The 26,012-nt window shown below is 42.9% G+C and overlaps 1 protein-coding gene across 2 annotated transcripts in view; it reads right to left on the bottom strand.

Moving 5' to 3' along the window:
- dennd2b (DENN domain containing 2B) overlaps window positions 1-26,012 on the bottom strand; it is a 378,850-nt gene that overhangs the window by 278,926 nt on the left and 73,912 nt on the right. The window contains exon 1 of one of the 2 annotated variants that reach the window (XM_067993943.1): window positions 16,049-16,288. The exons of the other annotated variant lie outside the window; for it this stretch is intronic. The gene's annotated coding sequence lies outside the window, so the exon portion shown is untranslated. Of the gene's footprint in view, window positions 1-16,048; window positions 16,289-26,012 lie in introns of those variants that run through there. 2 annotated transcript variants of the gene reach the window in all.

Consider the following 26,012-nt stretch of genomic DNA (forward strand, 5'->3'; position numbering starts at 1 on the left):
ACATAACTGAAGTGCGTCATCCCTGCAACATTCTAGTAAATCTCTTCTGCACCCTCTCTGAGGCCTTGACAGCCTTCCTAAAGTGTGGTGCCCAGAATTGAACATAATACTCCAGCTGAGGCACAACCAGTGTTTTATAAAGGTTTAGCAGAACTTCCTTGCTTTTGTACTCTATGCCTCTATTAATAAAGCTCAGGAACCCATATACTTTTTTAACAGCCTTCTCAACTTGTCCAGCCACCTTCAAAGATTTGTGTATGTTTACCCCCAGGTCTCTCTGTTCCTGCATCGCCTTTAAATTTGTGCCATTTAGTTTATATTACCTCTCCTCATTCTTCCTACCAACATGCATCACGTCATACTTCTCTGCTTTAAATTTAATCTGCCATATGTCTGCCCATTTCACCAGTCTGAAGTCTGTTACTATCATCCACATTGTTTACTACATTTCCGAGTTTCGTGTCATCTGCAAACTTTGAAATTATACCCAAGTCCAGGTCATTAATATATATCAAAAAGAGCAGTGGTCCTAATACTGACCCTGGGGAACACCACTGTATACTTCCCTCCATTCTGGATAACAACCATTCACCACTACTCTCTGCTTTCTGTCCATTAGCCAATTTTGTATCCACGCTGCCACTGTCCCTTTAATCCATGGGCTTTAATTTTGCTAACAAGTCTATTATGTTCATATACACAACATCAACAGCACAACCTTCATTAACCCTCTTTGTTACTTCATCAAAGAACTAATCAAGTTAGTCAAACACGATTTTCCGTTAAAAAATCCGTACTGATTTTCATTTCTTAGCCCATACTTTTCCAAGTGCCAATTTATTTTGTCTCTAAAAGTTTCCCCACCACCGACGTTTGGCTGACTGGCCTGTAATTGTTGGGTTTATCCCTCTCCCCTTTTTTGAACAGGGGTGTAACATTTGCAAACTCCAGTCCTCCGGCACTATCCCATATCTAAGGAGGATTGGAAGATTGTGGCCAGAGCCTCCACAATTTCCACCCTTACTCCCCTTAGTAACCTAGAATGCATCCCATCTGGACTGGGTGACTTTTCTACTTTGATTACTGCCAATCTTTTAAGTACCTCCTCTTTATCTACTTTTATCCTATCCAATATCGCTACTACCTTCACAGTAGAAGACACAAAAAGCATACCAGAAATAGTGGTGGACCAAGGGGCTAATGAGAGTGAGGAACTTAAAGTAATTAATATCATTAGAGAAAAAGTACTGGAGAAATTAATGGGACTAAAAGCTAATAAATCCCCTGGACTTGATGGCTTACATCCTAGGATTCTAACAGAGATGGTGGATGTATTGTTTATGATCTTCCAAAATTCCTCAGATTCCAGAACGGTCCCAGCGGATTGGAAGGTAGCAAATGTAACACCACTATTCAAGAAAGGAGGGAGAGAGAAAACAGGGAACTACAGGCCAGTTAGCCTGACATCAATCATCGGGAAAATGTTCGAATCCATTATTAAGGAAGTGGTAACAGGGCACTTAGAAAATCATAATATGATTAGGCAGAGTCAACATGGTTTTATGAAAGAGAAATCGTGTTTGACAAATTTATTAGAGTTTTTTGAGGATGTAACTAGCAGGGTAGATAAAGGGGAACCAGTGGATATAGTATATTTGGATTTTCAAAAGGCATTCGATAAGGTGCCATATTAAAAGGTTTTTACCCAAGATAAGGACTTATGGGGTTGGGGGTAAAATATTAGCATGGATAGAGGATTGCTTAACAGACAGAAAACAGAGAGTAGGGATAAATGAGTCATTTTCAGGTTGGCAGGCTGTGACTAGTGGAGATTTTTTTTATTTGTTCATGGGATGTGGGCGTCGCTGGCGAGGCCAGCATTTATTGCCCATCCCTAATTGCCCTTGAGAAGGTGGTGGTGAGCCGCCTTCTTGAACCACTGCAGTCTGTGTAGTGAAGGTTCTCCCACAGTGCTGTTAGGAAGGGAGTTCCAGGATTTTGACCCAGCGACGATGAAGGAACGGCAATATATTTCCAAGTCAGGATGGTGTTTGACTTGGAGAGGAACGTGCAAGTGGTGTTCTTCCCATGTGCCTGCTGCCCTTGTCCTTCTAGGTGGTAGAAGTCGCAGGTTTTGGGAGGTGCTGTCGAAGAAGCCTTGGTGAGTTGCTGCAGTGCATCCTGTGGATGGTACACACTGCAGCCACAGTGCGCCGGTGGTGAATGTTCAGGGTGGTGGATGGGGTGCCAATCAAGTGGGTTGCTTTGGCCTGGATGGTATTGAGTTTCTTGAGTGTTGTTGGAGCTGTACTCATCCAGGCAAGTGGAAAGTATTCCATCACACTCCTGACTTGTGCCTTGTAGATAGTGGAAAGGCTTTGGGGAGTCAGGAGGTGAGTCACTCGCTGCAGAATACCCAGTCTCTGACCGGCTCTTGTAGCCACAGTATGTATATGGCTGGTCCAGTTAAGTTTCTGGTCAATGGTGACCCCCAGGATGTTGATGGTGGGGGATTCGGCGATGGTAATGCCGTTGAATGTCAAGGGGAGGTAATTAGACTCTCTCTTGTTGGAGATGGTCATTGCCTGGCACTTGTCTGGCGCGAATGTTACTTGCCACTTATCAGCCCAAGCCTGGATGTTGTCCAGGTCTTGCTGCACGCGGGCACAGACTGCTTCATTATCTGAGGGGTTGCAAATGGAACTGAACACTGTGCAATCATCAGCGAACATCCCCATTTCTGACCCTATGATGGAGGGAAGGTCATTGATGAAGCAGCTGAAGATGGTTGGGCCTAGGACACTGCCCTGAGGAACTCCAGCAATGTCCTGGGGCTGAGATGATAGGCCTCCAACAACCACTACCATCTTCCTTTGTGCTAGGTATGACTCCAGCCACTGGAGAGTTTTCCCCCTGATTCCCATTGACTTCAATTTTACTAGGGCTACTTGGTGCCACACTCGGTCAAATGCAGCCTTGATGTCAAGGGCAGTCACTCTCACCATACCTCTGGAAATCAGCTCTTTTGTCCACGTTTGGACCAAGGCTGTAATGAGGTCTGGGGCCGAGTGGTCCTGGCGGAACCCAAACTGAGCATCGGTGAGTAGGTTATTGGTGAGTAAGTGCCGCTTGATAGCACTATTGACGACACCTTCCATCGCTTTGCTGATGATTGAAAATAGAATGATGGGACGGTAATTGGCCGGATTGGATTTGTCCTGCTTTTTGTGGACAGGACATACCTGGGCAATTTTCCACATTGTTGGGTAGATGCCAGTGTTGTAGCTGTACAGGAACAGTTTGGCTAGAGGCACAGCTAGTTCTGGAGCACAAGTCTTCAGCACTAGAGCTGTGATGTTGTCAGCGCCCATAGCCTTTGCTGTATCCAGTGCACTCAGCCGTTTCTTGATATCACATGGAGTGAATCGAATTGGCTGAAGACTGGCTTCTGTGATGGTGAGGATATCGGGAGGAGGCCGAGAAGGATCATCCACTCGGCACTTCTGGCTGAGGATGGTTGCAAACGCTTCAGCCTTGTCTTTTGTACTCACGTGCTGGACTCCACCATCATTGAGGATGGGGATGTTTACAGAGTCTCCTCCTCCTGTGGCGCAAGGATCGGTGCTTGGGCCTCAGCTATTTACAATCTATATTAATGACTTAGATGAAGGGACCAAGTGTAATGTATCCAAGTTTGCTGATGATACAAAGGTAGGTAGCAAAGTAAGCTATGAGGAGGACACAATGTGCGCTAAATTGGCCCGTGTAGTGCCCGTTGTTTTGCCGCTACACGGCCTCTCCGACTTCTAAGATGGCGTCTTGGATGCGCATGCACGTTTCTAGCGTGACGTGCGCCAGACGCCATCTTGGTATAGGAGTTAGCGCAGGCGCAGATAACGAACGCTGGAATCATGTAAAGTAGGAAGAAAATGGCTTCAATCAGTGTGCAACGGTGATTTAAAGTGATAGACATCATTTTCGCTTAACTCAACGTACAGTCTTAACCCCGAACATCTGAACGTGTCTCTCGAGTGCCTGGAGGACCCCCCACCAGCGCTATTTAAAAGTACCATGCAGGATTTACAGGTTAGTGGCTGGATTATCGCTTCTGGGTGCCGAGACATTCGTAACTGTTTTTGGAGGTCTCCTAGACTTCAATACTAGGACGTGGGGACATAGCATAACATTTAGAGCCAGGACGTGCAGGAGTGAAGTTAGGAAATGCTTCTACACGCAAAGAGTGGGAGACATTTGGAACGCTCTTGTGCAGATGGCAGTTGATGCTAGCTCACTTGTGAATGTTAAATCTGAGATTGATAGATTTCTGTGAACCAGAGGTATTAAGGGATATGGGGCTAAGGAGGGTATGTGGAGTTAGGTCACAGGTCCACCATGATCTCGTTGAATGGTGGGCTTGAGGGGCTAAATGCCACTTGCTGCCTCCTGATATGCACCACCTTCTCCTGCAAGAAATCGGGACGTTTGTCCAGGTGATGTGCCTGGCATGGTTGAATAGTTGCCAGTGTGTGTGGCCTGTGAGTTGTGGGTGGGCAGATTGAAATAGTGGTAGTGTGTAAGAGTGAGAGGAAGCATTTGGTTGGAAGTGTTGAGTACTGATGGAAAGAGTGAGTTTGTTGGTATGTGGGTGATGGTGGGTGTAGTGCGTGGTGCAGTTGGTAGGAGACGCCACTTGACAGTTGACCTCACTCACCTTGACCAGTCATGTCAAAGCACTGAACTTCTTCCTGCACTGCATCCATGTTCATGATGCTGTGCGCCTGGCATTGACTTAGTCCCCCGCTGCCTCCCATTGCCTTTTGGATATATGTCTGAAGGGCCTCTTGCCCCCAACCTCCCTGCAGATATAGGATGTTCCTCCTTCTGTCCACTTCTTGCACCAAGGTCTCTAGAGCATGAGCAGAGAACCTTGGTGCATGCTCTCTTGCAGGCCTGGTACAAACTCAGATCGGCAGATTGGTGAGGTCTGGCGTGCAGATTGGAGGATGTGGGATTTAGTAGTACGCAACCTTTATTCAATGTTTTAACAAAACTCATCAGTGTGTAAACATAGGGATGGGACCTGCATCTGTGTTTTACATGTGCGATGTCTGATCTCCGTTCAGATTCTGTGCAGACAGTAGACTGTTATTTTCAGCAAATAACAGGTACCAGCAACCTTTAAGAGATTTCTAAGAAACATCCTCCCTTTAAGAGATAGAACTGCCCTGGTGGTCGAAAGTGTGAATTGCATTGATTCCACATATAAGGCCTGGAATGGAACGCTGTTGCATGTGAGTCCTTGAGTGGGCCGAAACTTGCGTCCTGCCTGCGCTGGGGCCATTGGGCACAGGGTAATAGCACGTCATGCTACCGATGCCCAAAAATGGCCCCTATCTAACTTTTCCCCCAAAGAGTCTGCAAAGCGATATAGACAGATTAAGTGAGTGGGCAAGAAGGTGGCAGATGGAATATAATGTGGGGAAATGTGAGGTTATTCACTTCAGTAGGAAGAATAGAAAAACAGAATATTTTTTAAATGGTGAGAAACTATTACATTTTGGTTTCTCTCTCCCTCCTTTCTTGAATAGCGGTGTTACACTTGCTACCTTCCAATCCACAGGGACCATTCTAGAATCTAGGGAATTTTGGAATTTCATAACCAATGAATCCACTATCTTGAGGGCACCCAAATCTCTCTCAAGAAATACAAAAGATTAGCATGCAGGTACAGCAAGCAATTAGGAAGGCAAATAGCATGTTAGCCTTTATTGCAAAGGAGTAGAAGTACGAGAGTAAGAAAGTCTTACTACAATTGTACAGGGCTTTGGTGAGACCTCACCTGGAGTACTATGAACAGTTTTGGTCACCATATCTAAGGAAGGATATACTTGCCTTGGAGGCGGTGCAACAAAGCTTCATTAGATTGATTCCTGGGATGAGAGGGTTGTCCTATGAGGAGAGATTGAGTAGAATGGGCCTATACTCTCTGGAGTTTAGAAGAATGAGAGGTGATCTCATTGAAACATACAAGATTCTGAGGGGGCTTGACAGGGTAGATGCTGAGAGGTTGTTTCCCCTGACTGAAGAGTCTACAACCGGGAGGCGGCCATTTATGACTGAGATGAGGAGGAATTTCTTCACTCAGAGGGTTGTGAATCTTTGGAATTCTGTACCCCGGAGGTCTGTGAATGCTCAGTCATTGAGTATATTCAAGGCTGAGATAGATAAATTTTTGGCCTCTGGGGCAATCAAGGGATATGGGGATCGGGCAGGAAAGTGGAGTTGAGGTCGAAGATCAGCCATGATCTTATTGAATGGCGGAGCAGGCTCAATGGGTTGTATGGCCTTCTCCTGCTCCTATTTCTTATGTTCTTATGTATCTCCTCCTTTACTGCTACAATGGCTGCATCCCCTTCTCTAGTGAAGACTGATGCAAAATATTCATTTAGTGCCTCAGCCATGCCCTCTGCCTCCACAAGAAGATCTCCTTTATTGCCCCTATTCGGTCCCACACTTCCTTTGACTACCCTTTTACTATTTATATGTTAATATAAGACTTTTGGGTTCCCTTTTATGTTAGCTGCTAATCTATTCTCATACTCTCTCTTTGCCCCTCTTATTACCTTTTTTAAATTGCTTCAGTATTTCTGTATTTAGCCTGGTTCTCTACTGTATTATGAACCTTACATTTGTCATAAGCCTCCTTTTTCTGTTTCATTTTAATCTCCATATCTTTAGTCATCCAGGAAGCTCTAGCTTTAGATGCCCTTCCTTTCCCCCTCATGTGTCTACTCAGCACCCAAACCAACTCCTCCTTGAAGTCCTCCCATTGTTCAATTATTGTTTTGCCTTCCAATTTTTGATACCAATCCACCTGGGCAAGATCCCTTTTTAACTCACTGAAATTTGCCCTCCTCCACTTAAGCATGTTCACATTTGGTTGTTCATTGTCCTTTTCCATAACTATTCTAAACCTAATGATATTATGATCACTGTTCCCCAAATGCTCCCCCACTGAAACATGCTCCATCTCCCCCACTTCATTCCCCAGAACTCGACCCAGCTCTGTTTCCTACCTGGTTGGATTGGAAACACACTATTCCAGAAAGTTCTCTTGAACACATTTCAGGAATTCCTCCCCCTCCTTGCCCTTTACACTATTACTGTCCCAGTCTATATTGGGCTAAATTGACATCTCCCATTATCACTACTCTATAGTTCTTGCATCTTTCTTTAATTTGCCTGCAAATGTTCTTCGCTATCTACTTCCCACTATTTGGTGGCCTACAGTAAACACCCAGTAGTGTAATAGTTGCTCTATTGTTCCTTAATTCTAATCAAATAGGTTCTGTGTTTGACCTCTCAACTTTGACCTCTCAACTACATCATCCCTTTCCAGTGCTATAATAGTTTCTTTGATCACACCCCTTCCTTTCTTTCCTGAATACCGTGTAGCCAGGAATATTAAGTAACCCATCCTCCCCTTCTTTGAGCCAGGTCTCTGTTATTGCCACTATATCATAGTTCCATGTGGCAACTTGAACCTGCAGCTCACCAACCTTATTTACCACGCTATGTACATTTTCGCACAGGCACTCAAATCTCATGGACTGCCTCGCATTCGCCCCCTGTCTGATCCATCCTATTTCTGAACTATTCTTTACTCTAGTGCTACTTGTCCCTCCCCGTCCTCTGTGCACCTTGTTCCTCCTCTCTCATGTTTCATCCTGGTGTCCATCCTCCTGCCAAATTAGTTTAAACCCTCCCCCACAGCACTAGTTACCCTCCCCGCGAGGACATTGGTCCCAGCTCTGTTGAGGTGCAACCCGTCCATCTTGAACAGATCCCTCCTGCCCCAGAACTGGTCCCAATGCCCCAGGAATCTGAAGCCCTTCCTCCTGCACCATTGCTCCAGCGTCGCATGAACCTGTCTTATCCTGCTATTCCTATACTCACTGGCACGTGGCACTGGGAGTAATCCAGAGATTACTACCTTTGAGGTCCTGCTTTTTAACATCCTCCCTAGCTCCTGAAACTCTGACTGCAGGACCTCGACCCTTTTCCTTCCCGTGTCATTGGTTCCCACATTGTCCACGACTTCTGACTGTTCCGCTTCCCCCCTCAAAATGTTCTGCACTCTCTCAGTGACGTCCTTTACCCTGGCACCAGGGAGGCAACACACCATGCGGGACTCACGTTGGCGGTTGCAGAAATGCTTGTCTATCCCCCTGACTATCGAATCCCCAATAAAAACTGCATTTCTTTTGCCCCCCCGTGCCATGGATTTGATCCTGACTGCAGTCCCCTGAGGTGTCAACACTCTCACTGGTATTCAACACTGAATACTGGTTTGTGAGTGCCACACTCCCAGGGGACTCCTGTACTGCCTGCCTATTCCTCCTAGTCTGTCTGGTGGTCACCCACTCCTTCTCCGCCTGAATTCTCTGTAGCTGTGGGGTGACCACCTCCTGAAACGTGCTAGCCACGAAAATATCAGTATGAAACCCTGAGCTCGAGCTCGAGCAGTTGGCAGCATTTCCTGCACATGTGGTTCTCCAGGACACACAAAGCGTTCTGGAGTTCCCACATGGCATAGGATGTGCATGCAATGGGCCCCAGCTGTCCAGCCATGTTAGCTAACAGTTATTTAAACTTTGCTTAGTTTTAAGGCACTTTACTGTTTATCTGTCACTAAAACACTAACCACTAAAAATCACTAACCAATCATTAAAAAACACTAACCAATGAACTAAATACTGACTGAATTACCCTCGGCGCTCCTCCTTGCCTTGTTTTGATTCCTCCTGCGACTCCCTTTATGCTCCGCTCAGTCCTGGTCCATGGTGCTTTGGTTTAAATCACTTAGCACCTCCTTCCCCCTTTGCACCAAATTCCCACATTCACCAAATTCCCAGTTGAATGTCCTCACTCTGTTAGCACTTCACTCTGTTAGAGGTTCACTCTTTCTTTCCCAACCTCTGTGCTCAAGCTAAATTGATGACTCCTTGTCACTGACTCCCCAGCCAGAAACAATACACTTTTCCTATTCCCTTTATCAAAACGCTTCATAATATTAAAAACCTCTAACAATTCACCCCAATGACACAATTTTTATATTTAAGGATTGAAAAATTGTGGCCAGAGCCTCTGCTATCTCCTATCTGACTTCTTTCAACAGCCTTGAGTTCTGCAAACATTTTTTTTAGAACCAACTCCTTTTCTACATTTATCTCTAATAATTGTTCTATATCCCCCTCTAGTACGCCTAGATTCTGACTTCCACTATCATTTGTGAAAAAAATTTAAATATTTATTTCATATCTCTGCCATACCTTCATCCTCCACAATTAGACTCCTTCCTTCATCCCTGAACATCTCTTTAACCATTCTTTTACTTTTTATATGTTTATAAAGGCCTTTACTATTTCCCTTTATATTAGCTGGTAGCCTTTTCTCATATTCCCTTTTAGCCCTTCTAATCTCCTTTTCCACCTCCCCACTACACTTTCTATATTCCTCATGATTTTCTTTTATAGGTGCATCTTAGTAATTTTGTCATAGGCCTCCCTTTTAAGTTTCAGTTCAATTTTGATCCTTTTACTCATGGAATTCTGTTCTTTAACGCACCCCCTTTTTGACATGAATGAATATATTTATTTTGTACTTTATCCATCTTGTATTTGAAGATTTCCCACCACTGATCAGTTGGGCTGTTTGCTAACTTTTCTGCCCTGTTAATTTGGACCAGATCCCTTGTTATCTCGTTGAACTTTGCCATTTTCCAATTGCTATTTCCTAGTTGTTCTCCCCACTCCATTTCCCAGACTTAAATCAAGTAATGCTTCTTTCCTTGTTGGACTATAAACATACTGACTAAGGAAGCAGTCCTGAATGCATCTTAAATAGCATTGCTCATTCCATGCATTACCTTTTTCAGGTCTATCTTGGGATAGTTAAAATCACCCAATATTACTGCCCTGTTCTTCTTACATATATCTCTGAAGACCAACCCCCCCCTCCCCACCCCATCTCATCTTCACTGTTTGGTGGCCTGAAATGTATACTATTTCCCTTCCTATTTCTTAACTCCATCCATATGGATTCTTAATGCAACCCACTATGCCATCTTTACATTCCAGCACAGTGATAGAATCTTTTACTAACACTGCCACCACCCCCTATCCCCCCTCCCCATCTCTCCTGAAAATGTTATGACCAGGAATATTAAGTTCCCAGTGCTGTCCAAACATAAACCAGATCTTCATTATAGCTACTATATCATATCCCTCCATAGTTATTAATTCCTCTAACTCACCATCTTTGTTTTGAATGCTTTGTGCACTTAATCCTGATTCCAAATCTTTGGAACACTGACCTCTTTTTCTCCTGGTATTTGCATTTAATATTTTGAGAGCTCTTAACCCTCCTTTAACAGTGTTTTTTAATCTCCAACTACCTCAAAACCTCTTTCTGTTTCTCCTCAGATAATATTTTCTCACAATTGATATCAGCTAACTCTTCAACATGCAATATAACTTTTGGCGACTCTCCCTCCCTCAGTTCAATGGACAGGAAAATGGTGCAGGGTGCATAACAGGCGGCCGATTCGCTACCATCCATTTTGTGCCCCCATGAAGTTGAATTTCGCCCCCCTTGACTATAATATTAACTCCTGAAATTGGGCATGGAAGCATAAATGGTCTCTTAGTTTCAAAGTGCTAGACCTAACAGCAATAGGGAGTATTTTAAAGGTATATAATTATACAAAACCAAAAGTGTAAAAGACTTGCCTTTGAAACTTTCCCAACAGTAATGAGGAGTATTTTAAAGGTACATCATTATATAAAACCAAAAGTGTAAAAGATTTGCCTTTGAAACTTTCCCAAACTGGTTGTTATTTTAAAGAGTGTGGGAGACTTAAAGCTGCCTTTGCCTCCATCCTTGAAGTTACAAATTAGCCCCTTCCTCCACTGAATAAACCTATAACTAAGAATGAGAATCAAATCTCAAAGGATTCATCCAGACTGGTTCAAATGGACATTTTAGATTAATTCAGAAAAAGAGAAATTTGGCCCAATTCAGATTTGATACACCCATCAATAAAAGGCCAGTGAGTATATGCAGAGGGGCCGAAGGTTCTCTGTGCACACATAATTTTGTATTCAGTTCCACCGCACCCCCAAATCTTCTGCTTTTGTGTATACTCAGTAACCCACTGAGTTTTAGCAAATTATAGCAACTCGATCTCCAGTGAGAAAGAAAGCAGCAGCAATTGTAGATGTTTAAAGGAGTACTGTTTTCATCAAAAGGTGTTTGAGAAAACTTTTTTTTAATTTGGGAACAGATAGATCCAGATGCTAGGTGCCATCTTCATTATAATAATTTCACCTGTCTTTTGTTTCTATACAAAACAAAAATATATCTGGAAAGCACTTTTTAAAATAAATCTGTCAACCAATTTTTTTTCCATAAAGATAGTGCCCTTTAAATTTTTGTTAAAATGTAACCTAATCAAGGAGGAGAAGGCTAATACACAACTTCTCATTGTGGGAATGCATCCATCTGGCCCCAGCAGTCTAGTGAAGAGCAGGTGAGATCTGTGAGTGAATCCATAGCAGATTAGAGAAGAGGAGGGTAGATCTGTGACTGAGTCCATCACAGGCTCGAAAAGACCGTCAGCTGATTGGCATAGTTTTAATATTCAATGACTGGTTTTGGATACATGTTCAAAAGTACAAATTTATTCAAACACGCAGGAGTGGGGTGGGGGAATTTTAACTGGGAGCGGGTTTCGGGCAGGCAGGGCCAATATCAACACCCCCCCTCCCCCAACAACCATCAATTCTATTTGTACTCCGAGGCCTGATTTCCCTGCTGCCAGCTAGCCACCCAGTTAAGGTGGTGGCAGAGGGAAATGGAGGGGAACGGGGCGGTAAGTTTATCGGAGGCGATTTTAATTGCACGCCACCCCATTCCGGCCGAGCAAGGTGGGTTAAAATCACCGTCATGTTCCTACTTATATGTGGCTTAAACTATTTAACCTCTGTAAGGTTACCTACAAAAGTTAAATAGGTATATTTATCAAAACAGACCTTTTTTGGTTTGTCTCTTGTTCCTACTCGGTTTATAGTCTATACAGCAGAAATAAGCTGCATGTTCCCTTTAGTCCCTCATCCCATCTAGGTCATACGTTCTGTATAACAAAAGCTGGCCATGTCCAGTATTGCCCAATTACTCTCCATCCACCCCTCTGCCTACTGATGGGGCATCATATATAAAGTAATTTGCTTGTTTCTTAAAAAAAAATCAAAGTGGTGCATTACATTGAGTGCAGTATATTCAAAATATATGTCTTTGCAAATTTACATCAAAATTTAGCATATAATTTGCTAAATAAATAAAACGATTCAATTTTAGCGCTGCTATGTACTGAGGATATCAGATGCAGTGAAAATACATAAAAAGATCTTAAACCTATTTCCACCTGACAGTCAATGACACTGAAGTCTTTGGGGATAGGCACATATTTTGCACTTTCTCCAACTGTCATTTTATATGGATGTACTTGCAGCTCCTCTGGAACAGTGCATCAGTCATAACTTGAATGCTGATGGATATTGTACTCTGGCTAATACTCGCTAAATCACCATCATATGTTTGTGGAATGAACCAGGACATAAAAGACAGTGGAGCTGTAACCTTCACAGCCACAGGCAGCTCAGTTCTAGTCATAGAGGAAAACCTTACGTCTTCTACAGCAGTTTTGACACAGTTAAAAAATGTCATCCCTAGGGAGCTTTAATATTCTTAGATAATGGTTCTCTATTAGTCCCAGGTATAAGGCTCTGACCATATAGACCCTTTTCTTTGAATATGGTCTTCTCCTGAGATTCTAGTGCCTGGATTATTTGTCTGTCCATCATCCCTGTGCTCGCAGACCTACAGTGGCTCCCGGTCCGGCAATGCCTCAGTTTTAAAATTCTCATCCTTGTTTTCAAATCCCACCATGGCCTCACCCTTCCCTATCTCTCTAACCTCCTCCAGCCCTACAATCCTCCAAGGTCTCTGCACTCCTCCAATTCTTGCCTCTTGCGCATCCCCAATTTTCTTCGCTCCACCATTGGCAGTCGTGCCTTCAGCTGCCTAGGCCCTAAGCTCTGGAATTCCCTCCCTAAACCTCTCTGCCTCTCTACCTTTCTCTCCTCCTTTAAGACGCTCCATAAAAACGTACCTCTTTGACCAAGCTTTTGGTCACCTTATATCTCCTTATGTGGTTCGGTGTCAAATTTTGTTTGATAATCACTCCTGTGAAGCGCCTTGGGACAGTTTACTATGTTAAAGGCGCTATATAAACAAGTTATTGTTGTTGTAGATTTTGGAGCAACCTTTATCCAAAATCATCAGAAAATTCCCCTGCATTAACCCTAAAAATATTTACTGCCCTACCCAACTTCATAGAAATAATTAAAGAATGGACGCCCCTTTAAATGCAAACATTTGAGACACCCTGCAACATAAAGTACTTTTCTACATCAATAATGGAACTTGATTCTTTTTCTATTCAAGTAATTTTTCCTCTTTATAGCCTTAATGCTGCTGCCTTCTTTCCACTTAATCTGAAGAGGTCCCCATTCTGAATAAAAACTTGTGTGTAAACACTCCAAAGCAACACATCTCCTGGACATACTAAACAGGGACCCGGAAAAATGGTGGTATTTTCAAATAGAGTCCTGACTTGTTAGCAAAAGAGAATTCTAGTTTATTTAGGTGACACCACTACATGGCTCTCCTCATATTGTGGTCATGCACCCTTCTAACATACTTGAGCTCTCTTCTCTTTGCAAATTAGATGATTCTGATCAACATAAGCAGTAAAGAAAGAAATAGCATTTAATTAGTCCTCAGGTTGTTCCAAGGTGTTTCACAGCCAATGGATTACTTTTCAAGTGCAGGCACTGTTTTTATGTAGGCAAATATGGCAGCCAATTTTCACACAACAAGGTCTCACGAACAGCAGATGAATGAGGCACCAGATATTTTGCTTTTGGTGATATTGGTAGAAATGTTGGCGAGGGCACCAGGAGAACTTCCTGCTCTTCTCTGTATAGTGCTATGAGAATCTTTTACATCCACCTAAGCAGATGATGGGACCTCAGTTTAAAACTCATCCGAAAGTTGGCATTTCCAACAAAGCAACACTCCCTCAGTACGAGAGTGAAGTGTCAGCTTAGAATTTGTGCCCAAGTCTATAAATGTAAGCCTTTTATCTGTCCTGTATTACACCTGGTACAGTGATCTGAAGTGTAACCAGTTCCCTTGACCTATATTATATCTCATGCACTATGTAGATAAACTGAAGTCCAAACTCAGATTATTATCCTTGGACTCGACGCATAGTAACACTAGATGGTGCAACCATAAATTAGTAAGATTAAAGTATTTCAAAGAAAACTTGATTTTCTACAACATTTTTAAACATATATAAAGAAGACCTATTATGTAGATCAAAATGTACATAGCATGAGTAAACTTGTCACAATATGGAAAACAGTAACCAATTTTTTTCAATAATGGTTACATTAATAACCAAAATACAAGCTAACTCTAAAGAGAAATGAGTCTGGATTCTGCAAAAAGTAGGAGTTGGATGCTGAGCACAAAGATTAATCTAGTGCTGGGATGGTTCCATGAGTGTATTTTGGAAGTTATGACAGTATTGTCAGACTAGAATATCACATGCTTTTCTTGTTAATGAAGCCAATCTCAATTCAGTAGCAGAAGAAAAAGAACAAGGCGCTTAGCACTAATTAATCGGAATTTGTGCTGCTTTATAAATGGGGCTAATTACCAGATAATTGAGACTATGAAATGTCATCATTTTAAAGTCTGGACTGGATCATTAATACGTAGTTTAATAACACACACCTGCCATGCAGGTGCCCACTCCCTCTCTTGGAAAGTTTTCATCAATTTGCGGTGATAAGTCAAAAAAGCAGGACTCAGACGGAAAACCTGATGTAAGGCAGACATTTCCTGTTTCGGAAACAGGCAAATATCTTAAGTCAGCAAAAACATAAAAGGAAAATGCAGTAACAGCACCTTATAACGGTGTTCTTAACCTGAAACCTAACACTAGTTTGTTGTCAAGAGAACTAGAATAGAGCTGACCTTTTTCTGCGCCTCGATACACAACAGTAAGTAAAGAAACATGAGGTTGAAAGGACCTCCTCCATCTCCATCCTTCTATGTGGGAGTGAAACCTGCAGTGAGCCTGCAGCTGAGGTAGAAACTCCTCCAGGGCCCTGGCTGCGTTTGCTTTCAATTAGTTCCAGGTGTTCTACTGGGCCGAGGGAACATTGAAGGCCGACAGCAACATCTCCCACTCACAACACAAAACAACAGCAAACCAATCACAACCATGCTTCATTGTTTGGCAGTAGACAAAGGCACACTGTATAGAAAGTACAAGAAAGTGAGGGAGTGCGTTGTTTGCCCTAGCCCAGGGATACAGAGAGGGAAAATGGTTGAGAATATCAATGAACTGAACGATAGTCCACATGCTAATAGGAGAGCTGAGGGAAACAGCAAAACAAGGAATGTCTTCTTCACCTTCTGCAATCAAAAGATTCCGAGATCAGTCTGGGAATAGTGTATGACAGAACTAAATTAAAAATCGCAATCACACAGTAAGACTTTTTAAATTGCAGGTATGTTTTCCATTTACAAACTTTCAGAAGAACGTTTTTTTAAAAAGTCAAGCTCCAAATGATCACATATTTTTCACAGAAAAAAATATCACCTTCAAAAACCTTTTAAAGCCAGTCCTGCCACAAATCACCAAATATGGTTACATTTACATTTAGTTGATATTAAACTTTCCTCAATATTTGTCTAATAGAATCCAACTGTTAGTTTCAGCATGACATCACCTTCCAGAGTTAGAAATGCCAGTATGCTGGTGAAAACAAGGGGGCCTCCAGAATGCTGAAAAACAGCTTTTACCAACGTGCTACAAGCCATGAAGTAAACATCGTTCTCTTTTTATTACCTGCAATGCGCAGTGCCTTCCTCTCCCCTCCATTCCGGTTTGTATTTCCCAGACAAGCTTCCCTATTAGCTGAACTGCTGCTAACAGTAGTTTGGATTCTGATACCTACTGGGCTTCCCACAACTCCCTCACATGACCTTCACAGCACACTTCCAACTAAAAGGATTGCAGAATGCTGACAGGCTGGGCTAGTCACCATGGCAACTGTTGTCCCTGCTCGCAATTCTGGGAGGGTTCCATGAAACAGCATATGCCTTTTGATTAAAAAGTTTTGCAAGAGCTGCTCTCCTCCTCCCTCTCTGAAGTAACACTAGCGAATGAGCTTACAAACCAATCTCTTCTGAAAACATGGAAGTGGCTCCTCACAAGATATCGCGTTAACTATTTTTTGTGTGTAGATGGAAGCAGTAAAACACGACCAGCATTCTGTTCTCAGAGGGTGAAGAATATCTCCCTGCCGCAGTTCTCTTTTTTTAGATTTTTAACATGCAAGCTTTGTCTAAATACAATAAGGTCAGATGAATAATGCTATTGTGCTGGAAGTACTCACGGACATGCCCAGCTACCCACCCGAAACACACTCAATGCATTCCTTTCTTTGCTTTCGTAAAAGTATTTGTGGTTTGTCGGTTACGTTTCAGACATTTTGCATCTTGTTATTAAAGTTTATCTGATAATCTATTTATCTGCTCCTTTGTTTTATTTGGTTAATTTTTGTGGTTATTGGGGTGAACGATGACAGCATCAGGAAGTACAGTACTTTATTTTTGCACCTAAGGCCAACATTAAGTGTGCCCAGGTCAGGTATAGTACAGGAGACATTACCTCAACTGTGTATTTCAACAATTCTGCTTTTGTTTGGTTGCCATGTACCTTTAAATAATATATTAAAATACAGGTCTGTAAAGTTTGCTTTTGATATATTCAGTTTGCATGAGCTGCACGTTATCACTCTCCACGTCCCCTCAAAAGCATGTTTCGTTCCTCGCTGACATGCACGATTTTCTAATTCTATATTTGTCTCTAAAGCCACTTTGTAGTAAAGCTGAAGAATTATTGTTTAATGAATCCTTTCACCAGCCATCTCTAGCTCAGAAGCTCAGCCTATTGTGGCAATATTCATTCACTTTCTGTAAGCTTTATCATCTTTACAAAGGAAAAATACTTCTCAGAGGTAACAAGATGGCACAGCTCTAAGATAATCACAAAAAGAATTAAGGTGAAGGCTAGAAACAAATTGTTTACACAGAGGGGGTCAGAATATGGATTTTTTTTTGCCACAAACCATTATTGAAGTAGGGTCCATAAATTCTTTTAAAAGGGAATAAGATTTTTCCTTAAAATGAGGAATATTAAAGGGTATGGGAGTGAGCAGGAGAATGGGATTAGAGTAGATGGTTTATGTGAAGAAAAACGCTGCAGCAGATGTGATGGTCTCTTTCTGTGCTGTAACATTCTATGATTCTACATGAGTGTAATCAGTTTAAAACAGCTAAAGATTTAAATATTGATGTGACTTAGAAAAATCAATGAAGCTGTCAGCTGAGCCAACAAATTCTTCAGTAACAATAAAAGATTTGTCCTGTGCATTCACACACTCTGTAGCATCAATACTCATAAATGGCATTGTAATTCTGCAGTTACTGTAATACAAGTAGCCCTTAATGTTACTCAAATGATCCGAAAAGAATTTGTGCCCTCTCCTGCTCCTTCCCCTAGATGGCTTGCTAGGCAAATGCACCATGTGGAACTGAGCCATACATACCAGGAAGGCCCTAGATTTGATACCCAGTTTGCACTGAGTTTGCTGATCTCAGTTGGGTTGGCATCAGAGGTAATACAACTGGCCTCGGCAATCTGAGTTAGGGAAGACAATAAAAGTACATATCTAAAGTACACATCTGAAGTACACATGTATCGAGTGCAGGAGGTGATGGGAACAGTCTCAGTTATGATGTCATCAATTGTCAAAAAGTCTATCTATTATTCAGGCCCCAACATTACACGTAGGATATTAGTTGGTTAGAGCTAAGAAATAAAAGAGGTGCCATTACGCTACTAGGTGTATTCTATAGGCAACCAATTAGTGGGAAGGATATAAAGGAGCAAATTTGCAGGGAAATTACAGAGAGGTGAAAAAGCTATAGAATAGTGATAGCTGGGGATTTCAACTATCCTAATATAGACTGGGATAACAATAATAATATAAGGGTCAAAGGGGGGAGGAATTTTTGAAATGTGTTCAGGATAACTTTCTTAACCAGTACATTTCTGGCCAAACGAGGAAGGAGGCATTGCTGGACTTGGTTCTAGGGAATGAGATGGGCCAAGTGGTGCAAGTGTCAGTGGGGGAGCATTTAGGGAGCAGCGATCATAGTATCATAAGATTTAGAATAGCTATGGAAAAGGATATGGACCACTCTAAAGTAAAAATATTCAATTGGAGGAGGGCCAATTTCAGTGGGTTGAGAACAGATCTGGCCCAGGTAAATTGGAATCAAAGACTGGCAGGCAAAACTATAATTGAGCAATGGGCAGCCTTTAAAGAGGAGATGGTTCGGGTACAGTCTAGCTACATTCCCACGAGGCACAAAGGTAGGGTAACTAAAGCCAGAGCTCCCTGGATGACAAAAGAGATAGTGAGTAAGATGAAATGGAAAAAAGGGGCGTATGATAGATGTCAGGTTGATAGCACAAGTGAGAACCAGGCAGAATATAGAAAATTCAGAGGGAAGTGAAAAAATAAGAGGGGCAAAAGGAGAGTATGAGGATAGACTGGCAGCCAACATAAAAGGGAATCCAAAAATTTTACAGGCATGTAAACAATAAACAGGTAATAAGAGGAGGGGTGGGGCCGATTAGAGACCATAAAAGAGATCTACTCATGGAGGCAGAGGGGATGGCTGAGGTACTAAATTAGTACTTTGCATCTGTCTTTACCAAGGAAGAAGAGGCTGCCAGCATCTCAGTAAAGGAAGATATAGTTGAGATACTGGATGGGCTAAAAATTGATAAAGAAGAGGTACTAGAAAGGCTAACTGTACTTAAAGTAGGTAAGTCACCCGGTCCGGATGGGATGCATCCTAGGTTGCTGAGGGAAGTAAGGATGGAAATTGCGGAGGTACTGCCCATAATCTTCCAAACATCCGTAGATACAAGGGTGGTGCCAGAGAACTGGAGAATTGCAAATGTTCAAAAAGGGTGTAAGGATAAACCCAGCAACTACAGGCCAGTCAGTTTAACCTCAGTGATGGGGAAACTTTTAGAAATGATAACCCAGGACAGAATTAACAGTCACTTGGATGAGTGTGGATTGATTAGGGAAAGCCAGCACAGACTTGTTAAAGGCAAATCGTGTTTAACTAACCTGATAGAGTTTTTTGATGAAGTAACAGAGAGGGTAGATGAGGGCAATGCAGTTGATGTGGTGTATATGGACTTTCAAAAGATGTTTGATAAAGTGCCACATGGGAGGCTTATCATCAAGGTTGTGATACATGGAATAAAGAGGGCAGTAGCAACATGAATGCAGAATTGGCTAAGTGACAGGAAACAGAGAGTAGTGGTGAACGGTTGTTTTTCAGGCTGGAGGGAGGTGTACTGTGGTGTTCCCCAAGGGTCAGTGCTGGGACCACTGCTTTTCTTGATATATATTGATGACTTGGACTTGGATGTACAGGGCACAATTTCAAAATTTGCAGATGACACAAAACTTGGAAGTGTAGTGAACAGTGAGGAGGGTAGTGATAGACTTCAAGAAGATATAGACAGGCTGGTGGCATGGGCAGACACATGGCAGATGAAATTTAATGCAGAAAAATGCAAAGTGATACATTTCGGTAGGAAGAATGAGGAGAGGCAATATAAACTAGAGGGCACAACTCTAAAAGGGGTACAGGAACAGAGAGATCTGGGGGTTTATGTGCACAAATTGTTGAAGGTGGCAGGGCAGGTTGGGAAAGCAGTTAAAAAAGTATACGGGATCCTGGGCTTTATAAATAGAGGCATAGAGTACAAAAGTATGGAAGTCATGATGAACCTTTATAAAACACTGGTTCGGCCACAACTGGAGTATTGTGTCCCGTTCTGGGCATTGCACTTTAGGAAAGATGTGAAGGCCTTAGAGAGGGTGCAGAAGAGATTTACTAGAATGATTCCAGGGATGAAGGGCTTTAGTTATGTGGATAGTGTGGAGAAACTGGGGTTGTTCTCCTTGGAACAAAGACGGTTGCGAGGAGATTTGATAGAGGTATTCAAAATCATGAAGGGTCTAGACAGAGTAGATAGAGAGAAACTGTTCCCATTGGCGGAAGGGTCAAGAACCAGAGGATATAGATTTAAGGTGATTAGCCAAATAACCAAAGGTGACATGTGGAAAAACTTCTTTACACAGCGAGTGGTTAGGATCTGGAATGCACTGCCCGAGGGGGTGGTGGAGGCAGATTCAATCATGGCCTTCAAAAGGGAACTGGTTAAGTACCTGAAAGGAAAAAATTGGAAGAGCAATGGGGATGGCGGGGGAGGAGGGGGACTAGCTGGATTGCTCTTGCATAGAGCCAGCGCGGCCTCAATGGGCTGAAAGGTCTCCTTCCATGCTGTAACCTTTCTATGATTCTAGTGGAAACCTGAAATTTCTCCCTGTGCTGTTTTAGTAGAGGCATTAATCAATTTAAAATAAATAGGTTAAGATAAATGGGTCAATGCCTCTGCTAAATTAGCAGAGAGAAGAATTTCAGGCAGACATGTTAAGCCTTTGTACATCAGTATCCCAATGCATAATCTCAGGGTTTCAGTGTCCAAGCGCACACATGAAAAGTAGTCACTTGAGCGAAATGCCGACAAGTTAGTAGCATTTGGGGAACTGTCCCTCAGTATGAGTCAGCGACCTCAGGAAAACAGAGTAGGATACAGGAAGAAGAAATAGATTCCTACAATTTAAAGTTGGAAGTCGCCTCAGTCCTGACATTTTTCTAGGAAATTTACTTGTAGGGACTACATATAAAAGCTGAAAACGCACTCTCATGCTCCCACAGAGCTGCACACCTGTGATATCTCGCCATGCACTCCCTGTGAGCACTGCTCCTGACTGGGAGCACGTGGTGTTGCCAACTCCGATTGGACGTATTCCTGGAGATTTCATCACATGACCTCTCGCCTCCAACCACCCCATTCCCACGCTCCCATCATTGATCGCCCGATACGTCCATCCCTGTGGCGAACCACCATCCCACTCCAATTGAAAAATGAACAGGCTCTTCATTACCCAACTGGATGATTCTTGACTGTCAGTCGAACAGTCTTTTTCCCATGTCCAGTATTTTTTATAATTAAGAAATGAGTGTTTTCAAAGAAAATGGGAAAAAGCACACTTTTTTTAATGCTCCTATCATTTTCCTCCCAGGTTGCTCACAGCAGTGTCCTGGAGAGTAATCTTTAATTCCTGGGGCTCCAGATCAATCATGGGGGGTTGGCAACCCTAGGAGTGTAGGGTCAACCCTTTAGTTCAAAGCTACTTTTATACATCCCGAACAATTTAACTCGATCACAACCTCACCCTAAGTTCTATCCTTCACAAATATGGCATTCTCCATTTCTCACACCACCAACCCTTATTGTCTTCCTGAGTGAGACTGTCCAATTACTGAAGGTTTTATGTTCGAACTTAATTCAAAAGTTTATTTGGGTTAAGACAGGCTGAACGGATTTCACGAAATGGGATTTTTATTCCTTCAGTTTGGCTTGGATTTCAAACCCATTCCCATTAGTTAAGGTTCGGGAGTCAGTGATCCTCTGTTTGGGGAGTCAGTGATTCCCTGTTTGGGGAGTCAGTGATCCTCTGTTTGGGGAGTCAGTGATTCCCTGTTTGGGGAGTCAGTGATTCCCTGTTTGGGGAGTCAGTGATTCCCTGTTTGGGGAGTCAGTGATTCCCTGTTTGGGGAGTCAGTGATTCTCTGTTTGGGGAGTCAGTGATTCTCTGTTTGGGGAGTCAGTGATTCTCTGTTTGGGGAGTCAGTGATTCTCTGTTTGGGGAGTCAGTGATTCTCTGTTTGGGGAGTCAGTGATTCTCTGTTTGGGGAGTCAGTGATTCTCTGTTTGGGGAGTCAGTGATTCTCTGTTTGGGGAGTCAGTGATTCTCTGTTGGGGAAGTCAGTGATTCTCTGTTTGGGGAGTCAGTGATTCTCTGTTTGGGGAGTCAGTGATTCTCTGGTTTGGGGAGTCAGTGATTCTCTGTTTGGGGAGTCAGTGATTCTCTGTTTGGGGAGTCAGTGATTCTCTGTTTGGGGAGTCAGTGATTCTCTGGTTTGGGGAGTCAGTGATCCTCTGGTTTGGGGAGTCAGTGATCCTCTGGTTTGGGGAGTCAGTGATTCTCTGTTTGGGGAGTCAGTGATTCTCTGGTTTGGGGAGTCAGTGATTCTCTGGTTTGGGGAGTCAGTGATTCTCTGTTTGGGGAGTCAGTGATACTCTGTTTGGGGAGTCAGTGATTCCCTGTTTGGGGAGTCAGTGATTCTCTGTTTGGGGAGTCAGTGATTCTCTGTTTGGGGAGTCAGTGATTCTCTGTTTGGGGAGTCAGTGATTCTCTGTTTGGGGAGTCAGTGATTCTCTGGTTTGGGGAGTCAGTGATTCTCTGGTTTGGGGAGTCAGTGATTCTCTGTTTGGGGAGTCAGTGATACTCTGTTTGGGGAGTCAGTGATTCCCTGTTTGGGGAGTCAGTGATTCTCTGTTTGGGGAGTCAGTGATTCTCTGTTTGGGGAGTCAGTGATTCTCTGTTTGGGGAGTCAGTGATTCTCTGGTTTGGGGAGTCAGTGATTCTCTGGTTTGGGGAGTCAGTGATTCTCTGGTTTGGGGAGTCAGTGATTCTCTGTTTGGGGAGTCAGTGATTCTCTGTTTGGGGAGTCAGTGATTCTCTGTTTGGGGAGTCAGTGATTCTCTGTTTGGGGAGTCAGTGATTCTCTGTTTGGGGAGTCAGTGATTCTCTGTTTGGGGAGTCAGTGATTCTCTGGTTTGGGGAGTCAGTGATTCTCTGTTTGGGGAGTCAGTGATTCTCTGGTTTGGGGAGTCAGTGATTCTCTGGTTTGGGGAGTCAGTGATTCTCTGTTTGGGGAGTCAGTGATTCTCTGTTTGGGGAGTCAGTGATTCTCTGGTTTGGGGAGTCAGTGATTCTCTGTTTGGGGAGTCAGTGATTCTCTGTTTGGGGAGTCAGTGATTCCCTGTTTGGGGAGTCAGTGATTCTCTGTTTGGGGAGTCAGTGATTCTCTGTTTGGGGAGTCAGTGATTCTCTGGTTTGGGGAGTCAGTGATTCTCTGTTTGGGGAGTCAGTGATTCTCTGGTTTGGGGAGTCAGTGATTCTCTGTTTGGGGAGTCAGTGATTCTCTGTTTGGGGAGTCAGTGATTCTCTGTTTGGGGAGTCAGTGATTCTCTGTTTGGGGAGTCAGTGATTCTCTGTTTGGGGAGTCAGTGATTCTCTGGTTTGGGGAGTCAGTGATTCTCTGTTTGGGGAGTCAGTGATTCTCTGTTTGGGGAGTCAGTGATTCTCTGTTTGGGGAGTCAGTGATTCTCTGGTTTGGGGAGTCAGTGATTCTCTGTTTGGGGAGTCAGTGATTCTCTGTTTGGGGAGTCAGTGATTCTCTGGTTTGGGGGTCAGTGACGGGGGGGTGGGGGGGGGTCAACAATTTAAAATTATCACTCAGGGAGTGAGGAGAGAAGCTGGGAGAAATTTCTTTACACAGAAGGTTGTTGGAGCGTGGACTGATTTGTCACAGGGAGTGGTTGAGGCAGACATCACTATATTTTTTAAGGGAAAATTGGACAAATATTTGAAACACAGTAAAATAGAGGGCCCTTGGGAAAGAGCAGGGCAGTGGGGTTAGTTTTGGATTGCTTTAGCTAAGAGCCGGCACAGACACAATGGGCCATTTGATCTACTTCTGTGCCGTAAACTTCAATAATTTCTATGATTTCTATAATGCACTGTTCCACCCACATTTTCAGAAAACCCAGTGTCAAGCTGTGCTACAGGGTTGCAGATGTAATAAAACGTCCCTTTCTTCAGACTGTCTGGGTCAGAATTCAAAATGATCTAACACTATAAGCTTTGTAAACAACAACACCTTTCATCTTTATAGTGTTGCATAGTAGGAGAAGGTCTCCAAGTGATTTACAAGGAGGAGCTGAGGAGATTGAATGAAAGGCAAGAAAAATTGAAATGTTGGGAGGGATCTTGTTGTGGAAATCAGATTTTTTATCATTTTCAATTCTAATCTTTTTGTACAGTATTGAATGCCCTATCAGCAAAGCACATAGGCACTTGAATGGAAAGTTAGCTGCAGTTTGGTCACAGTGACATACACAATATGTGCACATGAACGGGGTAGAAATCACAGTGATGAGCATTTGCTATCTTATTATTTTTGTAGAATCCATGTAATTCAATATGAAAATGCTGTCAGCAGAGAATGGTATCTGGCTCGGCCTTGTTTTTGACCTCCACTTCCTAAGAGTTTTAGAGCTTTGGCCACATTTCGCTCCTTCAAGCTATCAGTTTTTATTGGCAGGAAGAGCCATGTATAAAAAGCCCTTGCTCATTTTTTTTTACATAGAATGTACAGCACAGAAATAGGCCATTCGGCCCAACAGGTCAATACCGGTGTTTATGCACGAGCCGCCTTTCTCCCTCATGTCATTATCTAGCTTCCCCTTAAATGCATCTATGCCAGTCGCCTCAACTACTCCTTGTGGTAGCGAGTTCCACATTCCAACCACTCTCTGGGTAATGAAGTTTCTCCTGAATTCCCTATTGGATTTATTAGTGACTATCTTATAGTTATAGCCACAAGTTCTGGTCTCCCCTGCAAGTGGAAACATCTTCTCTACATCTACCCTATCAAACCCTTTCATAATCTTAAAGAACTCTATCAGGTCATCCCTCAGTCTTCTCTTTTCTCGAGAAAAGAGGCCCAGCCCACTCAATCTTTCCTGATAGATATAACCTCTCAGTTCTGGTATCATCCTAGTAAATCTTTATTGCTCCTTCTCCAATGCCTCTATATCCTTTTTTATAATATGGAGACCAGAACGGTTCACAGTACTCCACAATGATCTAACCAAGGTTCTATAAAAGTTTAACATAACTTCTCTGCTTTTCACTTCTTGTTGAGAATATTTAACCTTAACTATTGCTTCTAGATGTATTTGGAACATTCCTCATAACTCAAGGGTTCCTTGGATGCCTTGTTTGTCGGCCCTACAGACCCCCCCCTAATTCTAGCCAGACCAAACACTTGGATTAAATCTATAATATTGAGGCAGGAAGTTTCACCATTCAATCTTTACTCTATCAGTGATGTTTTGTATTCAAAGCTGCTTGTCTGAGCCACACATCACTCTGATATTTACTTCACACTGAGGTGTCAGCACACTTCTCATTTTCATTCCTTCCTGTTAGCAAGGCATTCACCACTATCTTGGTATTACATTTTATCACCCATCCCAGATGAATATCTCAGCATCTCGGGAAAGCCTGAGAATGAACATTAGTTGAGGCTGGAACTCAAATCTAGGTCTCCCAGCCCAAGGCACAGCAAGTTAATATATAACACAACTGGCCCATCTGACCCCCGCCCCCCATTAATTTTGAAAGTTCAACCATGCTGCAAGTCTGCATTGGACAGCTGAACAAACTGCACTGCCGTTGAACTCTGGTGTGTTGTACATTGTCAATGTATTATTTGTGCTCTGCAGTAACATGCCAGGCGTTGTTGAAATTGAGATTATAGTTAATAATAGTATAGAGGACTGTTTCCCTGTATAATTGGATAGTATCTAATTTAAGTCTACAAATATCCTATCATTTATTTTGATGTTTTTCCCATTTTTCCCCTCTCCACCTGAAGGAGTTGACTAGTGCTGGCGAACAGTTCCACATGTGAGAGCAACTCCAACTCTCCAGTTGACATTCTTCATATGG

Source organism: Heptranchias perlo, chromosome 12, assembly GCF_035084215.1.
Source record: "Heptranchias perlo isolate sHepPer1 chromosome 12, sHepPer1.hap1, whole genome shotgun sequence".
In the NCBI taxonomy this organism is placed as follows: Eukaryota; Metazoa; Chordata; class Chondrichthyes; order Hexanchiformes; family Hexanchidae; genus Heptranchias; species Heptranchias perlo.